At 34.2% G+C, this 26,328-nt stretch overlaps 1 protein-coding gene and 1 long non-coding RNA gene across 4 annotated transcripts in view; both read left to right on the plus strand.

The window, feature by feature from the left end:
* Window positions 1-26,328, plus strand: part of SLIT2 (slit guidance ligand 2) — a 369,313-nt gene that overhangs the window by 119,517 nt on the left and 223,468 nt on the right. The window lies entirely within an intron of this gene.
* LOC100613661 (uncharacterized) lies at window positions 20,540-21,863 on the plus strand. 2 transcript variants are annotated; one of them, XR_001716789.3, is made up of 2 exons: window positions 20,540-20,636; window positions 21,175-21,863. It is a non-coding gene; the product is annotated as an uncharacterized LOC100613661 (long non-coding RNA). The 2 variants fall into 2 exon arrangements; XR_001716790.3 differs by having other exon boundaries at window positions 20,550-20,636; window positions 21,724-21,863.

Genomic DNA, 26,328 nt, shown 5'->3' on the forward strand with positions numbered 1-26,328 from the left:
TCAGGCTTCCTGTGCCTAAGTTCCCATTGCAGCTCATGCAGACTGCATTTTGGCCCTCTCACACAGTGCATGGTTATTTATGCCACCCGAGAGGGAAAAATGCACTGTGATCATCACTGATAACCACCATTACACCTGGTCAAAAGGAGATGTGTAAGAATGTAAGAAGTTATTTTGCCTACTGCATGAATAATTAATGCTAGTGGCCTGTTTTCCATATGTATGGAAATATGAGAGATTCAGCCAAAAATACTGTACTCTTGTACTTTTTTTTTAATTTGGTGATTATCCGTTTACCTATTTTAATTACAAGGAAGAACTCCAAAGAAATAGGAATGTTTTAGGAAGAACTTGATGGAAAGTGCCTAACTGCTTTTTAGGACTATTCTGTGCAATATGTTTTTAACAAAAAGAGAGATTCCATTTATCCAGCATTATTTTCATCATTCTGTTGCTTCAAGTGGATGAGAGGGTTCTCTTGTCTTTCTTATTTTTCACCCACTTTTAGAGTCTAACATCTTACATTTACTGAGTACTCTTTATAGGTACGACACATTATGCCAGTTGTTTTTGAAGCCTTGATTTCATTTAATTCTTCAGACCAGTCTTAGAGGTGGGTTGATTCTATTTCCGTTTCACAGGTGAGGAAGCAATTATTTTGAGAGGAATTTACCTGACATTAAGTGGTGCAGAAAGGGCAGAACATGGCTTCAAAACTAGTTTTGTCTGCTTTGTGAGCCTGTGATCTCTAGAGGCATGATTATTGGACTTTTCTTTTTTTTTACCTCCTTAAATTTTACAAAAAACTAAAGTGAGGAAAAGAAACCCAAAGAGAAAAGGTAAAATACTGTTGAATAAAACCTGTTTTCTGACTTTTTATTAAAAAGAAATGATTTTATATTATCTATTGTTAATTCTCTAATTTCCAAAATTAACTTTGTCCTGTTTGTAAATTGTCTTTATAATTTATATCTTTTACTGTGTTCTATAGCATGGATCCTGCTAAATTCTGACTTTCATGCTGGGAAGGACCCTATTTTCCATTTTTATGATCTTTGTTGGTTTCTTTGCTCTGTTCTTACAATTTTGCATATGAATTCTAGAAATAACCAGATAAGAGAAAGCAAAGCATAGACTAGGAGACTTTTAAGCCCACTCACAACTTCAAGCATCATGATAACAAAATTGAAAGCAAGTGTATTGATTTGGGTGGTATTATATTTGTCTCTAGGGCTTGAAAAGACCTTTAATTTCTCTCTTTTTACACACCACTTTTTGTTGTAAATATGTTTACAAAGGAATAAATGTCATATTTAATAAACCTAATGGAGAGAAGTTGCCTTTAAAGAAACCAACAGATATGAGCATCATGTTGTGAGCATGTTTACATTTACGAACATATTGTTTTCTCATTACCTACTCAGTTATTTAGAAATCATAGGAGTTAGATGCTAAATGTCATTATATTTATATGTGAAGCAGCATTTCTAATCTCCAGTCACTTCTTTCAACTTACACATCTGACTTTGACCTCTCACTTCCCATGGCATTTCAGAGTTGTTAGAGAATTTATAATCAAAATTAGTTTGGCAGCTTAGAACTTATTGGAAGAAAAACATCACCTTATTCTGCCGCTATTATCATACTCAAGAAAACTGCTTTTTCACTTTGTTTAAAGTGTATTTTTGACTTACAGTAGATCAATTTCTCCGCATTTCAATTTACAATTATATGTAACATGAATCTCAATTTTTGAAATACCTAACTCAATAATGTATGAAATCGTTTATAAAATAATTTCTCCTATTTGCTTTGAAGGAAATTTTAAAGAGATTAAAATGCTTCCACTTTCACACACAAGCTTAACTCATAAGTTTAATGGTGACCAATATTATATTCTTGGTGTAAATCCTACTAAAATTTTATCTATCCTGTAATATTAAATATATATAAATTACACACAGTATGTGTGTTATTAATATGCACATGTATATGTGTTAGTGTTTAATAAAGTTGGTTTCTACAAAATTTCTTAGAGCTACCCTTAGCATTAATTTACTCACTTGATAAATATGTATTGAGTCCTTTTGATGTGCCAAACTCACTTCTAGGGACCACAAATATATAAATGACTAAGTGAGACCCAATTCCATATCCTGCAGGAGCTCACAATCTACTGGTAGAGACATACAATTCAAGAGCAATGATAATACTATGTGGTGTTTCTCTGGTGTAGCACATGGAAGAAGCACAGTCCATCCCAGGGAAGGCTAAACAAGAAGCAGGAGTTAGCTTGGAATCACAGGGGGAAAGAAGATTTTCAGTGAGAGGAACAATGAGCAGCTTATAGAAGAAAGATGTAGTAGCAGAACCTGGTGATATTTTGTCTCTTAGAAATTGCTGTCATCTGTGACAGACAGTGTGTGTAGTGGCTAAACCAATACAATTTAAACTGCCTAAGTGTGAATCTTGGCTCGGCCACTTTTGGATTGTGAGTCATTAGCATCACTTCCGTGTGCCTCATTTTCCCCATTTGTGTGAAAGTGAGTTTTAGAATAATGCCTACTTGATGAAGGTACAGGGAAAATTATATGCGATGATACATGCAGGGTGTCTGGAGGAATGAACACCAGGTATGAAGAGAGTCCTTGTATGTGTTTGCTAGGATTGCTATATCAAAGTACTATGAAGTGCATGGCTTAATAATAGAAATTTATTGAGTTACTTTTTCCTAGCCTGCTTATTATTTGTGTGAAGAGAAGGACTTCTTAATGAATACATGAAGTAAAATTGTCCTTTAATCTTTTGCTTTCAGTTTTACCCTTACTGCTTTTTGTGTTTGGACTTTTTATCTAGATTGTCATTTCTGTTCTTTGGCATTTAAATGGCCTGCTTTAAGCAGTCCAGACATTTCTTTGTTGCCTGAGAGTCAATAGTTTCCTGCTGACCATCTATCTGATAAGTTGAGTCTTTTGCTAATTGTGATCTCATAGCCTACTCCTTCAACTTTCTTCTTGTCCCTTCTCCCAATTTTTCCAGTCTGTATTCTTTTTCCTCCTCTCTCCTTTTCTTCCCTTTCTCCTTCTTTCCTTCCTTTCCCTTCCCTTTGTCCCTATTTACTGCTTTGTCACTTATTTTCCTGTTTCTTCTGCAGCGGTAAACAGGAAATGCAGCTTCAGTTTGCTGCTACATGTTGTTATAATAATACTCTGAAGAAATTAATGCATGGTTTCTTTGCTGTGACAATATAAACTTATTAAAGACTTACATTCACTCGATACATTGATCATTTTTCTGATAACTCTAAAAACCACAAATGTCAATAAGTCACAGAGTTGAAACCTGTCAACATCACTAAAGTTGTTAGATTTGTTGTTTAGCCTTTTTTATTATTGCTTTTTTTTTCTTCCTTATAGCTCATTGAAATTCTAGTTAGAAAGAATGGAGCAGTGAACTATGAAGGAACATTAATTAATTTTACATGACGTGTGTATGTGTATAAGTGGATTTTAAATAATTAGTCACAATTACTATGGTTTTTAAAAATTTTAGCTTAGTGATCTAGACCATTATCATCTTGGTTATTATGTTTTTAATGTTCAGATTATAAATGGATTAATAGTAGAGTGCACATTCATCCATTGAATAATTGTTGAAGGAAGAATGGTATCATCAGTCTTTTTGAGGAGTTTTGTTCGTCAAGTTCTGCCGTCTCACTGTAAATAATTGTAGAAATGGTACAATGGATGACTGATGAATCGGTGAAACATGGAGATTTCCTATAGCAAGGAATATGTACACCTGTCACTTAAAATCTATGATTTTCTTTTTTCTGGTTTATAAATAGAGGCCTGAAAATAGTTTATACTTAAAAATATCTTAATATGATAATTTTGTTGATTATGAATAAAGAGTATTTTATCTAAGTCATATCACTTGAAGAGCAAGGGTTAGTAGAACCAGGCTCTGGATTTAGTTTTGCATTAACTAACAGTTTGATTTATGGCAAACCATTTAATCAGTCTTGACCTTCATTTTCTCATCATAAGTTGAAAGTGTTAACTTCTGTGTTCCTTTAGGGCCCTTTAAATTTCATCAGTTGATATTTTAATATTTTTAACAACCTGGTCATTACAATAACATCTGCATATGAACCCATCAAAGGATCTAATTTTAGAGTTTAATTTTATACTTTGTAGATGTCTGAAGGAAAAAGAAGGGACAGTGTCATATATAAAAATGTACTACGTGCTTTCATTTTAAAAATATTTTATATCACTGTTCTTCAAATATTGAAGCATCAGGATCCCTTTATATTCTTAGAACTTGTACAGAACCACCACGAGCTTGTGATTATGTGCATTATAGATACCAAATTTAGCATTTTATAAATTTAAGCAGTACATTTAGAGATTTAGGAATTTATTCAAAAACAACAGACCCATTATATGTTAACATAAATAATATATCTATAAAAGAAATAAAAAATTTTTCAAAACAAAAAACAATGAGAAGAATATCATTGTTTAACTTTTTTTTTTTTTTTTTTTTTTACAAATCTCTTTAGTGTCTGGCTTCTTACAAGACACCTGGATTCTTCTCTCTGCTTTTACTGTATTCAAACTGTTGTAATATCACACAACATGGAAACCTCTGGGAACTCCACTGTACAGTCATGAGAGATTGAGAATGAAAAAGGCAAATGACATTTCATTTGCCCTATAGTTCTAACCTATAGGGACCCGTTGAAAAGTGTCTCAGTGACCCATAGATGACCCTGGAAATCACTTTGAGAACTACCATTCTATATTTTTTAATATGAGATAATTCCATTGTAGAAAGCATACTTCAAAATTCGAAGTTTTGATGTATCTTTCAGTTACCCAAAAATTCAACTTGACTTTTAATGTTGCAATGATGCCGAAATCCCCCTGTCCGTGCATCAGTTTATTTTTCTACTGCCTATTTGCATGATGGTTAAAAATATGGGTGAAATGATTTTCTTCCCTTTTAGCCCCTGCAAGAGACCTTATCTTTACATATGCATCTTCTTTACTATAAACTCTGTAAGAAGAGGGAGTATTCCTGTGCAGCCATAAAAAAGGATGAGTTCGTGTCCTTTGCAGGGACATGGATGAAGCTGGAAACCATCATTCTCAGCAAACTGTCACAAGGACAGAAAACCAAACACTGCATGTTCTCACTCATAGGTGGGAATTGAACAATGAGAACAGTTGGACACAGGGCGGGGAACATCACACACCAGGGCCTGTCGTGGAGCGGGGGTTGGGAGAGGGAGAGCTTTAGGAGAAATACCTAATGTAAATGACTCGTTAATGGGTGCAGCAAACCAACATGGCATATATATACCTATGTAACAGACCTGCACGTTGTGCACATGTACCCTAGAACTTAAAGTATAATTTAAAAAAAGTAAAAAAAAAAAAAAGAGAGAGAAAGTATTCAATACTGTATCCTATCGAATTTCTCAAGAAATATGTGTTAAATGACTGAATAAAATAGAAAAGATAGGAAGAAGCAAATGGAACATATTAACAATATTAACAAATTTGAATAAAATGCTAATTCTTGAGAAAATTGGTAATGTCTAAATCATTCTCAAATAGAAAAATGTTATCAAAATTTAATTTTACAGTTTGTATATGAATGTATTATATTCTCTCAGGTACAATTGAAAGAAACTTACTGAAAGTGAATACATCTATTAAGATTAAAATTAAATGAACAAAATCTCTAACAATGTAGAAGTATATGAACTTGCTTGAAATGATGGAAATGCTTCTAAGTATATAAAATGGGAGGTATTATCAGTATTATAAACTAGTAATCATAAGCCCTACCCTCCCCTGTCATGCAGAGTTATAAGTAGGGATCCATAGAAGACAAATAAAGAGCTGCTCATACTCCATTTCGAATTGGACCGCCTGGATTTTGGTGTTGATTGCATATGGCAGTCCCATCATAAACTTACTCAGCCCCTCTGGGCTTCTATATCCTCCCACAGAGAAACTTTGTAACAATGGAAACCTAAAATGTAACAGCTGTTTAGTTACATTGAGGGAGTGAATTTCTCACTACAGAAGGGTTTCAAGTCCAAGTAGGTAGGACAGTTCCCCAACTCTCAGTTTATTTCATTTGAAGGAGGTAGTTGGTTTCTCAGACTGCTCCCCTTAGTCCTGCCCATATCTAATAGGTGTGGTATCTGTAATGCTAAAAATTCATACAATGAGTAGCAAAAGTTGTGCCTAGAATTTATATGCATAGTTTGTACCATTATTTTAAAAATGAAGAATAAGGAAAAACTATATTGAAATCAATAATCACCATAATGGTGGTTTTAGAAAGTTGTTCTTGTGACCTAATAATGTGGTGAAGAGATTTTGATAAGTCCCTACACCCAGCGTGTGTGGATATAATGTCATTATGATACGTATTATTATACTGAGATGCAGAGATTCATTTATAATTTGCAAATTAATTAATTATGATTGGAAAAGGCTGAATAATTTATTTTGGAAGCTGTGTCCCAGTGACTGTACAATTTTCCCAGAATCTCCTAAATGATAAAAGTGACTTATAAAAATCAGTTTTACAAAAGGTGACACTGTTTAGTAACATACATTTGCAAGTTTCACATAATAGAAAAAAATAATGTATTCTTTATTTGAGGAGTGAAGAAATCTATCAGCATGTAAACAGGATATGACATTCCTTGTTGCTAACTTAACAATGTGATTACAGTTTACATATTTCTTCGGATAGTGGTGCTTTACTAGTAAATGACTATTTATCCTTTTGATACACAAATAAGGGCTTATTTTATATGTAGATGCCATAAGGATTACTCATGGAGTTTCAGAAGATTTTGAGCTTTTTTTAATTAGGAAAATTATCAGACATACAGAAATATTGGAAGAATGTATCATCTACATAATTATCACATAAACTCAGTAGTTGCTAATATTGTGCCCTATTTGATTCATCCATACATTTATTTCATGAACCATTTGATCACCTGTATTTTCAGTAACTGGAAGGTTAATCTAAATATGTGATAATGACCACTTTGGAAAACAGCCAGTTTCTTACTAAGCTGAACATCTCTGTGCATTGGTATTTACTCAAACAAATTGAAAACTCATACTACACGATCACCTGCATACATATATTTAAGGAGCTTTATGCATAATTGCCAAATCTTGGAAGCAACTAATTTACCCTTCAGTATGTAAATGAATAAATAAACTGAGGTACATCTAAGCAGTGGAATATTATTCAGTGCTAAAGAGTAATGAACTGTGAAACCATGGAAAGACATGGAGGGACCTTAAATGCATATTAGTAAGTGAAAGAAATTAATCTGAAAAGGCTACATACTGTGTGATTCCAACTCTCTGACAGAGTACAGAGGGGTTTTAGGCCAGTGAAACTATTCTGTATGATACTAAATAATGGTAGATGCATGTTACTGTAAATTTATCTAAATACATAGAATGCACAACACTAAAAGTGATTCCTAATGTAAACTGTGGGCTTTGGGTGATAGTGATATGTGTCAACATAAGACTCATCAGTTGTAATAAAGATACTACTCTGCATGGGGATATTGATGGCATAAGAAGCTCTGCACATGTGGGGGCAGGAGGTATATGAGAACTCTGTAATGAACATAAACTGCTCTAAAATTAATAAAGATTATTAAAAATAACTTGAATTTATTATAACATTTTTGAGAAGAATACTTTACAGATGATATTATGTACTTTATTTTATGTTACATTAGAGGATATATGTCACCTTATCCAACTATTAATGATAGTAAGTGTGAGTGCTTGATTGATGGATCATCTTAATACAACACATAAATATTGATGCTGATTTCAATTTCTTTGGTAGCAATTTAAATATCTAATCTTCCAGTTATAATTTCCATAAGCAATAGAAACTAGCCACTGTGAATATGTGTTCTTTACTGACACAGACCTGCCTTTGACTATTTTGAGTGGTTGGCATTTTAAAGACTTCCAGCTGCGTTAGAATGACAGGAATGGGATTTACTCTCCTGCTTTAACTAGAAAATTAATGAAAATATATGGAACAATAGTTTCAGAGATTGAACAATAATAGGCAGGACAGGAGAGAGATTTATGAGAGATGGGAAACAAGGTGAGCTCCGCAACTCCCCAAGCTTACTATCGGGAAGGAATTTCAAAACAGTGCGGGGAAGGGGAGCCCAAACAGAGGTGTAGTATTTTTAAATAGAAGAGAAAGTCTTCGAAGTTCAGGGAGGACGAGGCAGCTGGAATTTGAGGGGTAAAATAGCATAGAGGAAGAAACTACCTAGAGACAGCTCTGGAACACTGCAGAGGGGTTCAGTCAAGTGTTTGGTAGATTATTGATCTATGCTTGACTGTGATGAAACTAGGTAAGACGCGGGAATTGATCAATGTAAAGGAGTATGTAGAGCAACTTCAAGAGTTCATTCATGCAGGAAGAGAATGACTTTGTTCTTACCAGCAATAGGACAAAACCCTTTTATGCAAGACAGCAGGTAGAGTCCTCAGAAAAGTATTACCTCAGTAGTATGGCCAAATTAGTCCCAGATCAAATGCTCTTCTGGACTTCCCTTAACAAAGCTTATAAGCATTTCTCAAAATGAATAAACAAATCCAAATTACTTAGCTATATCCCAGAATATAGTCCTATAATATTTAAAAGGATAAACCAAAAGTCCCCAAACCAACATTGTACAAATTGCAGTATCCTACATGCAATAAAAAATTACTAAACATGCAAGGAAGCAGGAAATAAGACCCATAAACAGAGGAAGTAAAAATCAATAGAAAAAGTTTCAGATAGCACTGAATAGAAGAATAAGAGACAAAGATGATAATTAGGTATTGTAATTATACTCCACATGTAGGACATGGAGGAAAACATGAGCTTGATGAGGAGAATAATGAAAGATAAGAAAAGATGCAAGTCAGGCTCAACAGATGAAAAATATATAAAAATTAAAAATACACTGTATGTGAGCAGTAATAGATAAACACTTAAGAAGAAAAAGTTAGTGACTTGAAGACATTACACTAGAAAATAAAAAAAATGAAGCAGAAAAAAGTACTGAAAAGAAAATAAACAAAGTATCTTCTGTGGGAAGATGTTATGGTGGCATATCATACATGCAGTTGAGGTTCCAGGAAATAAGGGGGACAAGCAGAAAAATAATAAAATACGTGTAAAAATTTTTTCCAAATGTATTGACAATTACAAACCCCCAAACTAATAAACTCAATGAACAAGAAACAGAAGAAACATGAAGAAAACCATAACCAAAGCACATCAAAATAAAATTGCTGGCTGGGTGTGATGGCTCACTCCTGTAATCCCAGCACTTTGGGAGGCCTAGGCGGGTGGATCACCTGAAGTCAGGAGTTCAAGACCAGCCTGGCCAACATGGCGAAACCCTGTCTCTACTAAAAATACAAAAATTAGCTGAGAGTGGTGGTAACGCCTGTAATCTTAGCTACTCGAGAGGCTGATGCAAGAGAATCACTTGAACCCGGGATTCGGAGGTTGCAGTGAGCTGAGGTTGCACCACTGGGCTCCAGCTTGGGTGACAGGTGAAACTCCATCTCAAAAAAAAAAACAAAACAAATAAAATTGCTGAAAACCAGTGATGAAGAGAATATTTTAAAAGCAGGCAGAGAAATCAATGCACATATCATACAGAATAATAAATATAAGAATAGCAGATTTCTTGTCAGAAACTACACAAGCCATAAGACAATGGAGTGACTATTAAGTAAATTTCTTGGTCAACACAGTTTTAGCTGTATTTTACAAACTGTAATGTATTTTCGTTTTCATGTTCAGTTTGAACAACTTCTGATTTCCCTTTTTTCATGTCTTCTCTGTTCCATGGATAATTTAGAAATATGTTACTTACTTTTCCTGATACCTTTCTCTGGTTAGAAATCTCAATTTTCCAAAAATAGATAGCATGTAGTATAACCTGTATTGATTAAATAAATTGCATAGTTTAAAATCTTTCTACCAAACAAACTAACAAAACTAACAAATGATGAGCAAACAAACTTCAAGGCTGTATGTCTTCATTGGTGAATTCTGCTAACATTTAAAGAAAGTATACTGTCAAGTCTACACAGATTTTTTTAGAAAATAGAAAAGGAGAGAATACTTCTCAATGTATTTTATGATACAAAAATCAGAAAAATTCATAACAAAAACATAAAACTCCAGACCAATATCCTTCATAAATACATAATACATATGTGTTTGTATAAATACAAAACTGTATTTATTTATACATAAATACAAAACTCCTTTTTAAAAATTTAATAAATCAGTATATCAAGAAATAAAAAATGTGATACATCATGACCAAATAGGATTTATCCCAAAAATGCAAGGTTGGCTTTAAGATTTGAAAAATCAAGCATTGAAATTCAATATATTAACAGATTTTTTTCAAAAGGAAAAAGGATTTGACTAAATTTAGGACCCATCCATGATCAAAGTTCTGAGCAAACTAGAAATAGAAGGGAACTTCTGCAAACTGACAAAGGGCATTATTGAAAAACATGTAGTTAACCTCCTCCAATATGGTGAAATGCTTTTCCTCCAAGTTCAGGAACAAGACAAGGATGTGCACTCCTATCTAGCATTTTTCCAGATGTCCTAGCCTGCCTAGTAAGTTTTTAAATAACTAATACAGCTTGAAAAAGAAGCAGTAGAGCCTTCTAACATGATCGTTTTTGTAGAAAATCTTGAGGAATTACCCAAAATCTACTCAGACCTACAAATGGGTTTACCAAGTTAGCAGTATGCAAGATTAATGTATAAAAAATATATTTTTGTGTACTAGCAATGTACAATTGGTAATTAAAAATTTAAAAATCACCATTGACAATAGGATCAGAGAATACGAAATATATACACATAAATGTAATAGAATATATATTCAGTCTGAACACTGAAAACAGCATTGCTGCGAAAGGTTAGAAAAGTTTCAAATAAATAGAAAAATATAGCATACTATGAGTTGGAAGACTCAATACTGTATTAGTTCTGTACCAAGTGATCTATTGATTCAATGCACTTCCACTCAAAATATCCACAAGTTTTTCTGTGGAAATTGACAAACTAAGTATAAAATTGATATGGAGATGAAATACAAAGTTTGAATAGCCAAAGTAATTTGAAAAAAATAAAATAAAATTGGAGGATGTACGAAACTGATTTTAAGACTTAATGTAAAGCTGCAGTACTCTACACAGTGTGGCTCTGGCATAAGGTAGACATAGATTAGTGGAATAGAAAAGAGAGTCAAGAAATAGCTCATATATAACCACATACATGGTTAGTCAATTTTCAAGAAATTACCAAAGTAATTAAATAAGGAAATAATAACCGTTTGAAATGATGTTGAATAATTGCCATCCACATCTGGAAAATAAACCTTGATTCTAATGTCACACCATATGCAAATATGGGTAGCTAAAACCATGCAACTTCTAGTAGAAATAATGGAAGAAAATCTTAACTTTGGTTATAGCAAAGATTTCTTAAATAGAACACAGAAAGCAGAAACATTAAACATTTGTCCTCTCCAAAAGACACAGGTTAAACAAAATAAAAGCCACAGACTGGGAGGAAGTATTTTAAAAATACATATCTGATAAAGGATTTGTGTTCAGAATATGTAAAGAGCTCTTTCAACTCAATGATAAAAAGATAAATGACTCAATAAACCAGTGGGCAAAATATTTGAACAGGTATTTCACCAAAGGGGATACAAACAAACACCTGAAAATATGCTTAACATATTACTCACTAGGAAAATGAAAGTTACAAATGCAATGAGATACCACTAAGCACACACTTGAATGGCTAAGCTTAAAAAGACTTCCAGTCCCCAGGGTTAGCAACCATGTGAAACAACTGGAACTCTCACATATCACTAAGGGGAGTGCAAAAATGGTTCATTTATATTGGAAGACATTTCAGCAGTGTCTTATAAAATGAAACATATACTTCCTATATGACCAGTGTTACTATTCTTTTTTTTAAGCTGGAGCCTCACTTTGTGTTGCCCAGGCTGGAATACAGTGGCACAATCTCGGCACACTGCAATCTCCATCTCCCGGTTCAAGAGATTCTCCTGCCTCAGCCTCCAGTGTAGCTGGGATTACAGGCGCTGGCCACCATGCCTGGCTAATTTTTTTAGTATTTTTGATAGAGACGGGGTTTCACCATGTTGGCCAGGCTGGTCTCAAACACCTGACCTCAAGTGATCCACCCACCTAGGCCTCCCAAAGTGCTGGGATTACTGTCATGATCCACCACACCCAGCCAGTGTTCCTATTCTTAAGTGTTTTCCCAACAGAAAAGAAATTTTTATTCACACCAAGGCTTATATGCAAATATTCAGAGCAGCATTTTTTAACAAAAAATAATAGTCAAAAACCATAAAAGAACTCAATTGTTTGTTAGCTTTTTGCTGTGGTAAGCAAATGTGATATGTATGTACAATGGAATACTGCTCCGCAATTAATAAAAAACAACTATCAATACAGATAACTCTCAAAAGCATTATGTTATGTGAAAGCAGCTAGATGCAAAAGATCCCAGGTTGCATTTTCATGTATATAGTATTCCAGGAAAATCAAAATTATTCTGATAAAAAACAAATCCCTGGTTGTCAAGGGTTGGAGAGAGATTAAGAGCAAACAGATGCAATGGAACTTTTTGGGGTGACAGAAGCATTCTGCATCGTGACAGTTTTAGTGGTTACATGACTTGTAAACTTAAAATTCATTAATTTTACTGCTCATAAATTATACCGCAGGAAAACCGACTAAAAATAAGATATAAGAATCTATCTTCAGACAAATCCTAACAATTATACTGACAGTTGTGTCACTAAGAATATTTCTCACTAATTGGTTCAGAGTTGTGGGCTGCTAAATGGATTAAAGCAAACCAAGAAAAGAGCTTAATATTATTTTAGAAAGGAACCGTTGAAAGATAATCCTGGAATATAGCCACATAAGGAGATTAGCACATACTCGCCAAAAATTTAAATCTTTTGCTATTTAATGAAATCAGGCCAAGCAGCAGCACTTGTCAGTAATTATACCGGTGGTGACAATTCATATGTATATGCTTTATGGTTTTGAAAGTAAGTTAAAATATGTAAGCTGAAAGACTCAAGGGCTTGAGACACATTCTGGCCATAGGAGCAAGTAAACAAAACATTTTCATGGGTGCAAGATAGATGGCATCAAAAATTGGAATGCCGTTCAGAATGCAAAAGAACTTCCAAAATCCTTACAGTCATTCTGCTGGTCTGTCTGCTTTTCCTGCTCCTACTTTCTGACGATCTCTTCTTTGGTATCTTACAGTCTTAACTCACTGAGACTAGATTTGCTAGACTAAGTAAGTCACTGTGATATAGAGGACCTCACTGGGAAGAGTTCTTGGATTAGATCACCTTTGCCAGGGTTAGGGGTTGTTTGGGGCCAACAGTCCTCTCTGGTCTACACTGTTGTAACTAAAATCAAATGGCGAATGAACAAACAAGGAAATATACTAGCATTTTATAATCTACAAACTATTCGTAAATTATTTCATCTAATTCCTCTAACAGATATTGTAGACTTTTCTTTAACGTTTGTGTATTTTCAGCTCTTTGCACAGTGAGCTAGTCTTGGTAGATGCTCAGTAAATATTTGTTAAATGAATTCATTAGGAGATTAATGAATGGATTGAGGGAGATGTGAATATATCAGTGATGTCCTCAAAAGTTGTATAGCTTGGCCAAGTTCAGAGAGCTTGGCACATGTTAAAGGAAAGGCAGTGGAGGACAGTAAACAATTAATTATACAGGTTTTGCAGTCATATCTGCACCTTCACTTGCTGAGCCTCTGTTTATTTCATCGGTGAAATAAAGTCGGTTGCATTTCTCTTCAGGATTTTAAGAAGTTTTAGGTGAGAAAGGGTTGCTGTTTGCAAACCCAAGAGCACATACCAGCACTTAGGAACTTCTTAATTAAAATTCAGGATCTCTGATTATAATTCCTGTGATTCTTGTCATTACACTGTGCTTCTGAAATATGAGTGTTCAATTAGTATATCAAAAGAAGAAAATGAACACAGTTTTCATCTTGGGAGAAATAAAACCATACAGTTTCTTTATTTCATGTTTCTTCTGCAAATTTTGCTTATTACTGTTTTTCTACTTGTGGTTGCTTATGTAATTCTCTTCTTTGATAACTGAATGATGTATCTTCCCAAATTTAGTAAAATATAACTTATCTAGAAACTACATACATTTAATTTCAACTAGTTATAATGGCCAAAGTCCAGGATGTGAAGAAAATAAGCAAAATACACTTTCACCTCCCCCCACCAAAAATGCCATAATGTGTATGATGTATGTATAAGTGTATAAAAGCTCACGCATTTGACTCATAGGAGAATAATTTGGGCTTTACTTACAGCTTGTTGACTCTTTTTGCATGTAATTATATTAAGCTGAATGATCTGATTTTCCCACAAAGAGCAGATTAAAACTAGCCAATTAAAAGGAGGCAAGAGAATTGACAGCAGTGAGAATTAACAATAATTTCCCACAGGTATTACTCTTCAGTAACTTTACAATACAATGTTTATGGCTTCATCTAAGAAGTAAAATATTAATTATGCTAAAAATGCTTCTTTAATAACGGGTTGTGTTTGTGTGACACAAGTGTGTCACACAAGTGACACCTTGTATCTTCTTAAACTATCTTAAACATAAATAACTCAGAAAATATTCCTTTGTTAAGCAGCATTTGTGAAGCCCTGCAAATCGAATTAGACTTGTTGAAATATGGATAATGATGATTCTGCAATAATACCAATGTGCAAGCCTCACTTTTTGATTTTTCAGAACATACTGAAATTCTATTATTCAGTCCTCAACCACTGATTTATTGAGAGCTATTTATATGTGTCATACAGTCCAGTCTCTCCTTAGCACAGATACTGGGACAGACTGATTCCAAGGCATACTCTAGAAATGGGAAAATATAAATGTTTAACAGAATAATCTGTAATTTATAGCCTACAAGGAACAAATAGCTATGTGATGCATGATGACCTCTCTTGTATGCAGACGGTTTTTGTTCTAACTGGAAGAATGGAATTGTAGCATTTTCTAAATAATGAAACATGCTCCCGTAAACCACGGGGTATGTGGTGGGCTTTTATTATAGTTTTAACTTCTCAGCCTCTTATGCACATTTCCTTTGGGGGATTCCTCTCAGTATGATTTGTGGTAGAGACGGAGTGTGGCTTCAGCAGTGGTTATCAATGCTGTTCTCTTAGTATTTCCAGCTTTCTGTCTTACAGGACGGAATTACCTGACCTCCTTCTGGTAGGGTGAGCCTATGACTGCTGTGGGTCAGTGAGATGTGAACAGCAGTGATGGGTTTTTTCCAGCTGGATTATCCGAGTGCTGGTGTGAGACCCACTAGAGCAGTACTTAACCTTTATTGTTGTTCTCAGGGCTCCTTTACACTGTTAAACATTTTTGAGGATTCTAAAAGGATGTAGTTTACGTTAGTTATATCTATTGATATTTATTGTATTGGAACTTAAAACTGAAATTATAAAAATATTTATTAAATTATTTAGAAGAGTAAAATGAACCCATTCCACATCAATGTCAGTAACATATTCATATAAAAAGAATTATGTTCTCAAAAAAACAGTGAAAAGAATAGTATTGTTTACCATTTTTGGAAATCTTAATTTTTAACTCAAAAGAAGACAGCTAGATTTTCATATCAGCTTCTGCATTCAATCTTGAAATATCTCAGTGTCATGAAGCCTCTGGAAAACTCCACTGTGTGTTAATTAGAAAGCTAATGGAGAAAGTGCCATGGGAAAATACTAGGTACAGCAGCAAAAGAGGCCAAAGAGCTGTGGTAAAACGAGAGGAACTTGGCCAGTCAGTGCCGGTTCCCAGATGGAGGCCCATGGGCAATAAAAAGAGAGGCCTCTGAGAGCAGAGGGTGGCCACCAGCTGACAGCAGCAAGACAATGAAGACCTCCATCCTAGAACCACGTATAACTGAATTCTGTCAACAACCTGGATGGGCCTGGAAGTGGGTTCTCCCCTATGCCTCCAGTAGGGTATGCAGCTTTACTGACACCCTGATTTCAACCCTGGATCTACAGGTAAGAAAGAGGTGTTGTTTTAAGCCACTTCTACCCCAAAGCAAGCAATGTATAATAATTTATCATATTAATAAACTAAAAAACAAAAAAACACACGTTTCATCTCTATACATGTAGAAAAAGCATTTGACAAAACACCAAATCCTTCCTTCATAAAAATCTTCATGAAACTAGGAAGTGAAGGGAATTTCCAAAAACTGATAATATGACATCTATGAAAACCCGACATAGAACATCATATTTGCTGGTAAAAAAAAAATGCAAAGTTTTCTTAAATATGATATCAAAAGCACAGTTCTAAAAAACTAAACTGAAACATTGGACTTGATTAAAATTTAAATCTTCTACTCTTTGAATGACATTGTTAAAATTTAAGCCACAGACTACAATAAAATATTTGCATATCTTATATTTGATAAAAGACTTGTATCCAGAATATATAAAGAATCTGCAAAACTCACAAATAAGAGCAAATAAGCCAAGGAAACTCAATGACTTGAGCTAAATTTTAAAATAGGGTTAGGTTATGCACTGAAAAACCAAGCTTAAAGGGAGAAGTGAATTATAAGGAAGAGGAGCAGCATTAAAAATATTACGGAGATACGGCTAGGCATGGTGGCTCATGCCTGTAATCCCAGCACTTTGGGAGGCCGAGGCATGTGGATCACCTGAGGTCAGGAGCTTGAGACCAGCCTGGCCAACATGGCAAAACCCCATCTCTACTACAAATACAAAAATTAACCAGGCATGGTGGTGTCTGCCTGTAGTCCCAACTACTCGGGAGGCTGAAGGAGGAGAATCGCTTGAACCCAGGAGGCGGAGGTTGCAGTGAGTGGAGATCATGCTCCTGCACTCCAGCCTGGGTGACACAGCGAGACTCCGTCTCAGGGGAAAAAAAAAAAAAAATATATATATATATATATATATCATATGTAAAATATATATAATATATATAAAATATAAAATATAATATATAAAGAACATAATATATAATATATAATATATATAAAAATATATAATATAATATATATAAAATTATACACACATGTATGTATATATATGTCAAAAAATATATGTCTATATATATGTATATAGGAGATATGAACAAAGTCAAAGTTTAAAAATATATAGTTAGTTCACCATAGTTTGTGCTTAAAATATCTGTTCTTAGTCTTGTTATCCATAAAGTTAATGGGTATTTGTGGTGGATAGACATTACTATTTATTTTTCGAGCGTATGATAATCAAATGAGATCATTTCTTTGAGTTTATAACTGTAAATTGCCATTAGAGATATTATCATCACTAATATGTTATTGTAATTATTACAGGGTATTATTATCATCAATATATTATTGTAATTATTATTATTGAGGAACTAGTATATCATTATAAAAATGCAACAGAAACAGGTCAATAACATCTAAATATTATTATGAAAATAGTTTTGAACTTGCGGATATCCAGGAATTCCCAGACTCCACTTTGAGGACTGCTATGCCAGGAGTTGTTCTCTCTGACATGGTAACTAGATAGAGTGGCTATCTCTTCTGGAGTGAACACAACGTGTGGCAGAGTTCCCAGCTAATGTATAATGGGACATTTAAAGAGAGTGAGAAATTAAGTTGTTATGTGTTTTTTTTTTTTTTAACCACCGAGATTTTGAGAGTGTTTTGTGGCTACAGAATAATCTAGTTTTTCCTTTTATAGTTTCCAAAACAAAAATGGAAAGGGCCAGACACTCACTTTTTTGAAGCTTTAGCAACCAGAGGTGAGCATAAGACTTATCTGCAGCCAATTACATACTCCTATCTGGTATTTTGAATGAGGAGCAGATGTGAAGAGGAGGTAGAGATGAGAGTTTATTCTAGTAGTTGTGGTAGCTGTAGAAACACCCAGGTACCAGTGGCAGCAAAGTCAGTTATCATTAGCAATGCAGGCTCTCTTGCCAGACATGTATTAATGTCTGATATTTGACAAAACAAGTATCTTCTCTTAGTTCTTAACTGCTTGTGAGCTTGGTTTTCCAATCATCCCATAAATACTCTTCCTGCTTACATTATCCAGCTTTCTATTCTTTGCATCTAAGAATCTCAGCTAGCTTTGTGCAGTCTGATAAATGAGGTTTTGCTCCATAAGAAGTTAAAATTCAGAACTCTCCAGGGGTCTCCAGACTTCTTTGATCATAGTCCCTATCAAGAAAGAATGTGTACATGTAACTCCAATATATTTCTCTGCTAGAGAATTGGATCACTTTTATAGGCCAGACAAGTCTTGCTGCATCAGAATACCTTATTCTAAAATGTAACCTCACTATTCTAATTAAATGGAAAGTCAGCTGTCTGATGGAAATGTAAAATATTGTATATAAGTAATATACAAAAAAAATTGCTGTGCATTGAATAATTGGCACTATTGATTTTGCTTCACCAATAAGCATCTTAAAATGTAGATTACAAACATGCGTGAGGCAAGTACTATCACAGAATTTTCAAGACTGATGCTTTGCAGTGGACGATAGGAAAAATAATACAGAGATAGCATTAGGATGCAAGCTGTATAGGCTTTGATATTTTCTGGCAGAGGGGTTCTGGGGCATGGACTGAGTTCCTAAAACCACTAGTAGTTTGAGTTGAAACGTCGTTTGAAAAAGACATCACAAAGTTCCTATGGCACTGTAGGCCTGCTGCATTGAAGAATGACTAGTTTCCTTTCTTGTTGTATTCTTCATTTAGAAGTAGTGCTGCTTTAATTGGCATTTTAGGATTAAAATTTATTAAAAGGAGTATGATTAAATGTAAAAGAAAATATCAACACATTATTTTTCAAAGTCATTATTTTCAACATTTTAGAAAAAGATCTTATGTTTTTTAAAAATATATATATATATATACTAAGACAATTAGACTTCCCCAAATACCATAAAACAGTACCTTTGGTTTTTTACTTCATTGTAAATTACTGAAATTCATTACTTAATTGTATGCTATGAAATTCTTTGAAAGTTCATGATTGCTTTCAAGTTAAATTTCAAGTTCACTGGAAAAAATACACAAAGTACCTGAATGCATAATCTTACATAATTTTCTCCAGAATTATAATTTTACAGTGCCCATAAATAATCCACTTAAAGATGGAAAACACACTGTGCCTCAGGGGAGTATGCATACAAGTTGCTTTATCATAAATATCTATTTGACTCTAAAGGCCAAAGAGCCTTTTTGTAAAAACGGTTAGAATTGTCGGGGTAAATCCTTTTACCTATGTAAATTACAGAACTTGTTGCAGAATAATGTATGTGGTTCTCCAGGCTTCTCTGGTGGGTGATAACCTGATAGTTTTTAAAAGTGCATCAGCCACAATGCACATAACCCATCTCAAAAGCATCTTGATATTCCTGATGCATGAAATAACTGTTTTGAATGACTGGCAAAGTGTATGAGATGGAGATACAACAGTCAGGGAAATACACATGAACACAAACCACCAAGAGGACTGCCAGCAATTTCATTGCACCAAGTGTTTATTCAACTGTGGAAAGATCATATTTGGCATAGAAAGTACATTCTTTACAGAAGCTGACTATATTGTTCAACAGATAATTTGCTTTTATGGCTGATCCATTTAGACTTAAGCTGGAATTTTCATGACACAATTCATTTGCTGAAAGCATATTGTTGAAAATGTGAATACTTTGAAGTGCCAGGTTAAAAACATGTTTTAGCATGATTTCTGATTCAACCATACAATACTGGATGGTGAAATATTTGAGTAAATGATTGGCGACCTGCTTATCTTTCTGAGTTGTAGGTTCTGATGGTTCCTGACTTGACTCATGTTGTCAGAAGAAGTTTCTGAATGAGATTATTTAAAAAGATAGAGTTAGTAAAGATGGCTTGATATCTATATGGTTCTTTTCTTTGTTTGGAGGACAACGTAGTCTCCTTTTGAAAAAAAAGTCCTCAAAATGGGTATCATTGATAGTACTAGTGTGACATCTTCTAGAGGAAGAAACCAGGAACTAGGTAAGAGGAGAATGTGGGATTCTCAACGATACCAGAGATCACTCATCAGTTCAGTGCAGAGTACTATACCTATGCTCTTCAGGAGAAATTAATAGTATGCCAGTTGTCAGCATGAGAGAATTTTATATACAGTAATATGACACTTAACGATGGAGATACATTCTGAGAAATGCATCACTAGGCGATTTTGTCATTGTGTGACATCATAGAGGGTACTTACACAAACCTAGATGGAATAGCCCACTGTACACCTAGGCTATATGGAATAGCCTATTGCTCCTAGGCTTCAAACCCGTACAGCATGGCACTATATGGAATACTGTAGGCAATTTTATCACAATGGTAAGTATTTATGTATCTGAACATACCAAAATATAGAAAAGGTACAGTGAAAATATGGTGTAAAAGATTTTTTAAAAAAGGTACACCTGTATAGGGTGCTTACCATGAATGAGGCTTGGAGGACTGGAAATTGCATCGTTTATTGAATGAGTGAGTGACGAGTGAATGTGAAGGCCTAGGACATTACTGTACACTGCTGTAGACTTCATAAATATTATATACTTAGGCTACACTGAATTTATTTACAGTTATTTTCTGCAATAATAAATTAACTCTAGCATACTGTAACTTTTACTTTACAAACTTTTTAATCATTTATAATTTTTGACTCAAGATAACACAGCTTAAAACAGAAGTACATTGTACAGCTGTATAAAATGTTTTTCTTTCTTTATATCTTTATAAGTGCTTTTCTATTTTTAATGTTTTTTTTTACTTTTTAAAATTTTGTTAAAAACTAGAACACAAACATATATATTAGCCTAGCCCTACACAGGATCATCAATATCACTGTCTTCTCCCTCCATATCTTGTCCAGCTGGAATGTCTTCAGAAGCGATAACACACAAAGAGCTGTCATCTCCTAGGATAACAATGCCTTCTTCTAGAGTACCTCCTGAAGAACCTGCTTGAGGCCATGTTACAGTTCACTTTTTTTATTAGTAGGAGTACATGCTAAAATAATGATAAATAGTATAGTATAGTAAATACATACACCATACTGTAAGTACATAATATTAGGTGCTAGATTTTTATATCACTGGTGGCACAGTAGGTTTGTTTACACCAGCATCACCACAGACACTTAAGTAACGCATTACACTAAGACGTCACAATGACTACCACATCACGAGGTGACGGGAATTTTTCAGGTCCGTTATAATCTTATAGGACCATCATTGTATATGCGATCCATTATTGACTGAGACGTCTTTATATGGCTCATAACTGTATGATACTTAAAGATACATATGAGAACTTTCTTGCTGATACCGTTTGGATTTCTTCTGATGTATTCCATTTTGAGAGCTGATGAAGCAGCAAATAGAAGCCTAATTACATTTCTGTTCTCCTCCCATTCCCCCAGAATCCTGACCCTTGGGAATGGGATCTGGAGCCAGTGGGAAGCATTCTCCGAATATGATAATGTGGTTATCTTCTGACAAGTGCTGGCATTATCACTTGTTGCTAGTGAGCATTTTTTAATAAATAATTTTTGCTCTTGAATCTTAGAAATCTTTAATATCTTTAAAACCTTGACTAATTGATTTTTTATCATATGTTCACCCTCTTGGTTGATTTAGAAAAAACACCAGGCTTGTTTTGAGGTTCACCCGACTCCACTGCATGTATTACGTGCATGTGTACCTTGGAATGGAAAATACATGACTAAGCCCTGTAAGTTATGAGCCTTCCAGACACTATAATTCGGGCTGGCATGCTTTCATTTTGTCCCTTCTTTCATTCTTTTCTTTCTGCAAGAGCTTCCTACATAAGAGGATGGAGCCGTTGTCATTTTATAGACTTTGAAAGCTTATGCTCATTACTGAAAATTCATGGCTTGTCAAGCTGAACTGCGTGGGTTGTTTTGCCTTGTGAGCCACGTGCATTAACACTGGCTGTATTGGTGATCACAGAGACTGAGGGCAGCATCTTTATTGGGATAGCCAGCAGTGCTGAATCAATCACGTCCTGTTGTGGTTGGATCTGTATGCAGATTGTCTTTGCACAGCATGACTTAATAAAAGATGGCCATGGTGGTATTTTATTATAATTATGATGACTTAGTTGCATTAGCATCAGCCTCAATCACACAGTAAAAGAATATTTGGTGGCTGAACTAGGAAGTGTGAGAACCTCCATCATTTGACTACTTCAGATGGTGTATTCATGATCCTTGAATTAAAATCAGGCAGGTAAAAGGGTTTTCAATGAAAAAAAAACATGAAAAAGGAGTTTGAAAATATATAACTACTAAGGAAAGGAAAATAAAGCTTTGAAAATTGGTATAGCATAAGCTTACGTGGTATCACTTTGTCGTTTAAAAAAATGTGTCTCTCAGTCTTTACTTAGAAATATGTATGGAACTTTATTTAAAAGTTTCCCTTAAATGTGAACTTATATAAAATCCTTGTTTAGAGTCTTTGTTAGGCTACCATTTCAGAATAATAAGATTTTACCCCCATGCGTGTGATCCGAAGCATTACACCTCTCCAAGCCACCTACTAATCTTGTCTATTCAAATGGGATAATTTTTTTCTAAATAGGAGACAACTCTGCACTGTATCCTGCTATTCTTCCAACTGCAGGACCTCATGGAGCTAGAGATCCAAACCTTTCTGAAGTACTTTACCTTCTACCTTTTTCATGCTACTCAGGATTGAATCAATTGGAAGCCAACAAAGCCATTCTGTGTTACTGTGCCTCCTGACTGTCAGCACGCTGCACTGTGCATTTAGATAATTCTGCCAGAAGGCATTTTTATAAAAACAGCTTTCAAAATCTATTCTTGAAAAGACATTTGTATACTCATTATGCCATTCTATCATTTATCCATAGGGAGTTCTGTAAATAAAACACTGAGGTCTAATACTATAGTAGCTGATGGCAGTAATCTTGAACAGAGTAATTTCTTTTTCTTTATTTATCTCGATAGTGCACAGCTGGTTATGAAAAAATAATCACAAGGCTTTGTTGGTGGTGGTGGTGGCTGGCTTTTTTGGACAGTAAGCCGTGATGACTAAGAGTCTCTGGTAGAAATAATTGCTTTTTATTTTTTGCATACACCTGTCCCAAACCTCTTTTACTCTAAGATAAACAAGATGGAAATGGATTTACCTTAAATAGATGACCATCCACATATTGCCATTTTAATTACATAATTATGATTTCTCTATATCTTCTAAACGTTAAGCATTTATGAGTGGGTGTTTTGCTATATGACAGAATTAGAAGGTAAATCCTGGGCCGAGATGTGAAGGACGGACGAGCAGAGCTTTGTTGCCCTCTCCCAGCATAAGGAGGAATACACACAGAGATCTGGAGTGTGGAAAGGAATGTGGTTAGGGAAATTTAACTTCTTCAGATGGCTGTTTTGTCAGGTACCTGCAGGGGGCAGAGTTGCTGAAGGTTCAAATGCATAGGCAGGAACCTGATTGAGGGCATGGAACAAAGGATATGGATTTTATTCAATAGGATTAGGGACCATTGAGGTATTTTCTTCAGGAGGTATATGATGTGATCTAATTTACCTATTTTGAAGAGTGTTCCAGCAACAGTATGGAGGAGAGCTATTATTTAATTATCTTTCCTGGTCAGTTTAAATAATCATAGCATCATTGGCTGAAGTGCAAATAAATAGCATACCAAAAAAGCATTGGGCAAAATGCAAATAAAATACATTACCTTTATAAATAGCCACATGCTAGCTCTTAACACAGATCATTATTTTTTAAAATTTAAACCACTTAACTGATCTCATATAAACCAATCTTTAGCTGTTAAAAATATGAATGTTACAAGCTAACCCCTAACTTATACCTTTATTAAAACACAAGTATTGACAATTTTAAAAGAAAACTAACAGTAACAAAGACACACATTTTTTCAAGCAATTTGTTATGTGATGCTGACATTTTTGAGAGACCTTAGACATGATTTTTATTTACTAATGTTAAACATTACAAAGTAAAATTAATATAAGTAAAATAGTATTTTTAAAAGTTAGATCACAAGAATATACTATTAGTAGTAAATATTTAAAAGTACCCCCCCAAACTACATTTCATTACTATATTCTGTCATCCAGGTACGTACCTTGGAAATGTTTTGGCACAGAATATATAATAACAAAAACAAAATTGGATAATGGCATTGTTCTACCTTTATATCTCTGATTTTTTAACACAGCAGAATTTAATAAATGCTATGTGTCTGCATATAAATGTATGTGTGTATGTATTTAACAAACACCATGTAGGCCTTATTATGTGCAAGATACTGTCATCAGCACTTTTTTTCAGTTATTCTCATATATTTAAAAGAATAAATGAAGGCACAAATGAAAATAAAGAAGATATGATAATCATATAGCTCATTAATGTTCAGATATTTTTCTCCACTCCCACAAGACTGATCACTTTGTTGTCTGAATTGCCATGCTGTCTACAGACCCCTCATCTAGTTACAAAACTGGATGAAATGCTTTATGCTTGGTTGTTTTCATATACTTGTCATATAATTCTGTTTCTGGGTGTTGTTATTACCAGAAAGGTTGATAATTTGCAAAATAAGTACAGATAAGTGAAAAGAGTTCTTTTAAAAACCTAATCTTTTTTCTTATACCCCAGGGAGAGGCAGGGCTAGAGAAAGAGCAATTCAGGGTCCTCTAAGTGTTCTCTTCATTGCAATACTCATAGAATTAATTGTGCTTTTTTCTCTTTTCTGGATTTTGTATATTGTATGTCTGACAAAACCACCCCTATTTATCTCTTTTTTTACCCCTTTGTGTATGCATATGTGGTTTTTTTTTGTTCTCATATATATGAGAACATATTCCATATATATTTAAATATTTAAATATATACATCTAAAGATATACATATTAAATATACACACCTAATATATAAATACATAAATTATATTTGTATTTGTAAATTTATATAAATTTTACTCATGGTAAATATATAAGATTATCATTCAATCAAAATATGGAATATGAAATGATTAATTTACACATATATTTCCATAATATTAGTCATCTAATTATATATTACTCTTTGTTAAAACTTAAAAGGCCTGGAATTAAATCCTGGCTTGATGTATGCATTAAGTGATTAATTAATTCATTTATTAGTTAAACTCATATTTTCTGAAGACTTGTTTCATGCTAGTGGGAGCCCCCAGAGTATCACAAGTTTAGTGGGTAAGACACCCTGTGTATTAAGAATTATTCAAGTGCTCTTGTGCAGGGACCTACCTAACTAACTTTCACAAAATCACTCAAATAATCTAAGGTTCATTGTCTTTGTTTCCCTTTGATAAAGTGAGGATAACAGTATTTGTCCTGCTACCTAGGAACAGAGTTCTAATGCTAATTAAATAGGATAACAGATACTACAAAGCACTTCCTAAGCCTGAAAGTGCTGTGTTGTATAAATGATTTAGTAGTTCACTGCTTCTCAAAGCTGATTATCTACTAGTTTGTTCTGCATAAGAAACTGAAGGCTGCTTCCCTGGAGTTTCTTCCAGGGAATGCTGCGTTGTTTTCATGGGGTAAACCACACACGTCTTCCTTTTCTTCTACAATTTTGCAAGGCAGTTATAAATTGTCATAATCTTCTCTGTCAAGATGAGCATTTCAGGTGTATATACCTGTTTTATACATAATATAGTTTTAAATATCTTGCAGTTGCCAATAATATCCTCTGATTATTCCTGTTTTAATTTTTTAAATTGAGACTATTTTTAGAGCAGTTTACATTTACAGAAAAATAGAACAGTAAGTGCAGAGAGCTCCCATATACCCACTGTCCTCCCACACACGGTTTCAAGTTTGTTTTTTAATCACATGTGGTTGTCGGAATTGTACACATTATCCCAGATGTGATCTAGAACTAACTTTCTGTGATGCTAAGTAGAGGGAGAAGTCAAAGATGATACCCATGGTGTGCAGTGCCATTGGGATGTCAGT

This window comes from Pan troglodytes, chromosome 3 (assembly GCF_028858775.2).
Source record: "Pan troglodytes isolate AG18354 chromosome 3, NHGRI_mPanTro3-v2.0_pri, whole genome shotgun sequence".
NCBI lineage: Eukaryota > Metazoa > Chordata > Mammalia > Primates > Hominidae > Pan > Pan troglodytes.